This window comes from Strix aluco, chromosome 2, assembly GCF_031877795.1.
Source record: "Strix aluco isolate bStrAlu1 chromosome 2, bStrAlu1.hap1, whole genome shotgun sequence".
NCBI lineage: Eukaryota > Metazoa > Chordata > Aves > Strigiformes > Strigidae > Strix > Strix aluco.
The window spans coordinates 89,641,579-89,647,578 of record NC_133932.1 but is presented as its reverse complement, the minus strand read 5'-3'; positions in this window follow the sequence as shown (position 1 = coordinate 89,647,578).

Sequence of the window (6,000 nt, the reverse complement as noted above, 5' to 3'; positions counted from 1 at the left end):
TATAGGCAGAATCTATAATAAGTAGTAAAACACCCATGCCTCTCACGGCTAATGAGTATTCCCATCTGTAATGGTCTGCCACATCCCTGGTTAATTAGAAACTAAATTACTAACATCTCTAATTATTCATAATGACATTCTTTTACGTCTGTTAAATTAGTTATAAAATGATTAGCATAAGAAATGCTCAGCTTTGAAATACTAGTCAATAAGTCAAAAAGCCTCTGTTTGCCTATTTAATCTAATGAAAGGTATTTTATCTCACATGGCATCTAAGCGTACAGGCAAAATTAACCCTGTGAAAGAAAATGGGTTTATCAAACAAAGCAGAGCTGGGTTGCACTGCTATCATTTACATATACAGACTGTTTCCCCTAATAGACGTATTTCAGAATACTATACATACTTTGAATAAGTTACATAGGTTTCAGGGACATACAAAAAAAAAAAAAGCTTTGAAAAATGTATGTCCTGTTTTAATATATTAATAAAAAGATGACCCAACTGTCTCCCAGGCTTTCCAGACACTTGACTAACCTATTTGCTTAAAAGGTGTATATGAACAGGCAAGTTTTCACAGGGTGTCATTTTCCATATAATCAGGAGGGCTTTGTGCTAAATTGTATAAGAAAGCATTCAGGGTTAAAATTCAGCATGACTCTCCCCCAAACAACCCTTCCTGCACCTTCACCCCCACTCCCACTTAAACCCTTTTGGAGGTTCCTGCCCTCCCCTCCCTGTTCTCCTCTTAGAAGCAAACTCATCACCATTAGCACACAAATGCAAAATAACCAGCCTAGGCCTCTTCCCAGGAATACAAATTAGGGGCAGGTAGTTGAAGAGCTTAGAAAGCTGAAATAGCGAAGTTCACAATGAAAAGGATGAATAGATGAGAGACTGAAAGTGGGGTAAAGTGTTCAGCTTTTGTCATTTAAAGTGACGTCTTTAACTCTTTGCCTTCATGAGGCTGCTCTTCACAAAAATAATAATGAATTGCAATTAAGACCTGAAGGACAAAAGGGAATTATATGGGAGGAAAAAAGAAAAGGAAAAGAAGAAAAGAAAAATTATGATGACAAGAAGAAGAAATTTTTTTCCTTCTACAGCTTATGAATATCTGTCAGGAAAGTAGAGAGGATAGTTTTAGAACTGTCATTGTTTAATGTGACAATGGTACCACTGTAGATAGTGAAACCAATGATGTCATCAAAGCAGCTGGAGAAAAGTTTGAGATGGCTCATCAGATCTTCTAAATTTATATCCACTCAAGAAGCCCCGTAGCTACTTCACAATCTGTTCTACTTTTGGGGACATAACACTGTTTCTTACTGAAATAAGGGATATTTTAGGTGTAAAGTGCTGCTATGTTTGAAGTTATTTGTCCTTCAATTATGCAAAGCCTTTGGGAAATTAAGTCTTCTCAGATTCAGCTGCACCTCTGGACTTGGCTGCCACCTGTTCGTCCCCCGCTAGCACAAAGTTCCATTTTATAGCATAGACCTGTGCTCAAATCATGGTGACAGTAAGGGCTTTAAAAGACTTCTTTAACACGTATTATTTGTGGATATGGTATCCTGCTGTCAGTGTAAAATGGAATGGCTCTTTGATCACACTGAGGACAAGCAGTTCTTTAAACCAGTCCTCTGGTCCATCTGAATGTAGAGTTTGGATACAGAGGTAGTTAGGTGCAAAAACTTTGGTCCATATTTTTTCTTACTTCTCAAGTTATTAGAGCTCCTTGGAAAACCTGGGAAAGACCTTTGGAAGAGTTCCATAAATCCCCTCCCGTTTATTACTGCTGCAGTATATCCAAACAAAATGTGGTCATCAGTCCTCCATATTCACCCACAAAGAGCACAAAACCAAAGGTAAGCCAGCACTGTGACAGCATGCAGCAGGCCATGTAGGAGGGATCCACAGACTAGGGACTGCAATATTTGACATAGGAGTGCATCAGTACTTAAACAGCAATTGTTACCAGTAGAATCTGGAAAAGATGGCTTTTAAACATGGAAAAGGAAGAACCAAACTGCAAAAATAAAAATAAATAATGAACCCTCAAATATTTATGATAAAAAGGTAAGTGAATAATATTAGACAGCATTACTCTAAATGACTAGTGAGGATTATACATCCATCTTCTGTTTTTACCTGGGGTGTTCTTTTTTATTACTGAAGAAATTAATGCTTTTTCATACACTGTAATGGCCATTTTTACTTTCCTATATTACTGAATTTAATAAGAAATATACTTTGGGAAAATTTTGCCAACAGACACATTCATGCAACACTTATGACTTTAAAGTATGGAATCTTATCCAAAGTTTACCAGGACCTTTAATTTTATGAAAGAAAATTGAAAATTTCACAGGCTCTCTTGTACTTCTTGTACCAATAGCCAGTATTTCTTGCTCACATTTTAGAAATATCAACATAATGAACAAAATAAAAGGTGACTGCACACTACTAAATTAGCTTTTCAAAAAGAGTTTATGTCAATTCCAGCTATTGTACTTGCATGACAGTTTATGGGTGTGGGAGGAAAAAAATCTTATTTATTTGCATTGTTTTACCTGTTCTCTTTGTTGAGGATTTTTTAGTTCCATGATGATTGCTTGACATTCCATATTCATTGTTTACTGTGACATAAATAAAAAAATCAGCTATTTAGCAGCTTTAGGGTATGTCTACAGGGACAGGTACAGACAGATGCAAGCTTGTCTGTCTGTTCTTCAAAATGGCCAGACATGAACCAGCTCTGATCCAAAGTCATATATAGACACATTCACATGGATGGCACTTGTGTTTTGAGGTAACAAGCCGGGTTGAGCAATCCAAGTGCAATTACTTGATTTTGAACAGGAGCTCATTCTGACTGACCAGGTCAGGGCATAGCCAGAGGATCTTGGGTCTCCTTCTGCTTGTCTAAGTAGTCAGGCTGCAAAAACCTTCCAGAACAAATAGAGGCACAACAGTGACAGCTGAAAACAGCCCTTTCAATGTCCTTATAATGTAAAGGATAAAATCTTAGGACCTATTTTCTTTATGGCAATATGAATTTGGATGCTTTTCAACTATCTCACTGCAGTAAAAAATGAGTTAAAGCTTTATGCTTTATTTACATCTTAGACATGGTACATCTACTGAGAGATGTTGTGATTAATTAGTCATTAAAAAAAAACCCTGAGAAGAAGTTTTTATGGCTTTCTTCATTTCATCATTCCTTTGATTTCTTAAGCATATTTTAGTGATTTGTCTCTTTCTTGTATTAAAAAAACAAAAATTGAACTAAGATGCTTAAATTTTGTTGTAGCTGATGGAAATATTAACATTTATTCAGAACGACTCATTTTCCTTAGTGTGCCTAAACAAATGTTTGCAACACTGTGGTCTATTCCGGCTTGAAATTCCCCACCGAAGTCAATAGAAACTGAACACACGTATCAGAAGTCAAACTTTGCTTCTTTATGATTTCTAGAGCATCTTTAAAAGTCTCTGAAGGAACACCCATATAAAACATATTCTGAGGTAAGCCCCATAAGGAGAACAAAAGTGGGTATTATTTAACAGCCTCACCAAAACGCAGCAGATCTGGAATAAATCAGGAAGAGTTTGGAATGGATTTATTGGAAGGGTGATGCTGCTGTTTAGCTTTCCATTTTTTACGGGAAGAATTAGAAATGTCATTTGGCAGATGTCTGTAATGTTTTTGGAACTGGAAGGAAATTTGGCTTTTCCATTTGGTGTGGGTGGATGTTCCTCTAGGCCACATTTAACATGTAAAATGAGAGAGGTGGGTTTGAAACCCTTCCTAAAGGGAGACCTGTAGCTGCATGTTTTGCAGACTTACCTTAGAAAATCCTCTGCCAGCAACCTGCATACCTGATCCACATATTACCCCTAGGTAGATGGCCCCAAGCATCAGTTTCACCCTTTTTGCAGCATAAAGATTCAAGCCAAAAAAATCAAAGTATCAGGATTCAGAGCAACAAGAAATCAATAGACCAGATAAACTGGTTTATCCTCCTGTGCAAAGGAGTTATAAACATGGTCTAACCAACTAGATTCCACCAGTGCATCTAACCTTATCTGCGCGTTTTGTGCCACTGAGTACATCTTGGATTTATGTTTGACATTATATTTAATGGCTGTCCTGTCTGTCTCTCACTGAGCAGGATGCCATTCTAATTCTGGATTTGGGGGAGCTGCTGCTGTAACACTAATAATAATAACTGACAAAGAAAAAGGGAAAACTCTTACACATTGCAAGAGACCATAGGGAGCTTCAAACAGTACCACACAGTGCTAGATGCAAAACAAAACCGCAAAGGTGCAAAACTGAATAGATCAAAAATCTAAATTTATCATGTCCCAATACTGAGGTAGGTCTCCCTCCCCATGAGAAGAAACTGTAAAAGCATAACTCTACCGCTACTCCTAGATTTGCCCTACAACAAAAAGATGACACTGCCATGAATGTTGTGCCCTGCATCATTCTTGAAAATTATTGCAGAAATTTGAACTGCAAAGACAAGGAAACCAATCTGGTAATATTTCTTTTCCACAACTTGACAAAAGCATTAGCAGCAACAGCAGCATAATAAATGTCTACAGAAAACAGTGAAGCTTGGTGCCGAGACCCTAGAAACATATGTACTCAGTTAGATGAATTCACTTTGTGCTGCACCTGAGCTAATAACCCCTGCTGAGAGGTTCATAGTACAGGTTAAGTGCTGCAACACAATCAAGGAATTATAGATCAAAGTATAGACCAGGCAGGGTACCTTCAATCCTCATAAAGATACTAAGATACATCTATAACAATCAGTTTGCAAGTGTTTAGGTGAAACTAATCTTACCTTCTTTGGCCAGCTAAAAGCTAGATTTACAGGCTAACGATGGAACTCCTTGCTGAAGGATGGTGTGGAAAATAATTTTAGAATGGCTTAAGAGAGTAGGCTTTAGAAATTAACAGAAAGGTCATTAAAGGCCATTAAAACACTAGATTGCATGCAGGAAGTTTCTGGATTTATCAATTATGGGAGAGTGTTCCCAGGGTAGTATCTGTACCAGCTAGTATGTTTTTATATATCTCCTACTTCTGTAAGGAATAGGGTAAAGGGTAATATGGATTTTTGTCTGACCAAAGGTGGCTGGTCTTACATTTTTGCGGTGAGACGAGGTCATGGTGTGCCACTACAATCAATGCAGACATAAGCACTTCCACAGGATGTTCTAGATGTAATCGCCACAAAATGTATGTACAGCTGATTGAAAGATATTTTTTTCTTTTTTTTTCAAGAATCAGAAGGTTGTAGAGAGAAGCAATAACAATATTCCTGTACATAGTAGGTAAAATATTAGAACAGGGACTCAGCAGGAAACCCTTCATTAGGATTGTTTAGGAACAGATTAGGTAAATACCTGCAAGGAATGGTTGCAGTGCATTTACTCTTTCTTACTGTAGATGATTACACTAAATGATCTTAAGTAATTCTGTACAGTCCTGCCTTTTTCTACATGCCTGGAAAAATTTCACCAACACTGTTACTGGACAGTGTATTTTATAAGCCATGAAACAACTTTCTACTGAAGCTCCGAGTTATGCTCCATGAAAACTGTGCTCAGGGAATTATTTTTGGCAATAACAGATCTGTTCAGCCCCAGAGATACAACTGTGAGGAGAAGTGGGATGTGAAGTTTTCATCTATATTTAGTATATTACAGTAAATATAATGACCATGGAAATTGTCATAATCATCAGAACCATAAACTGATTATACTTGTAACAGTTAAAAAAATGGCAATGCCATTAAAATGGATAAAATAAGGAATTCACATTCTATTTCTGAATTAATATGCCATATAGTCACTTGAAATGATTATGTAGTGGTTAACCAAGTAAGAACAGGATGCAGTAATTCAGTAACGAGGAGCAGGATTCTGTTCATGATCCAAACATCTAAATTTAGGAAGCAATAAATGTAAGTGTCTAAGCTA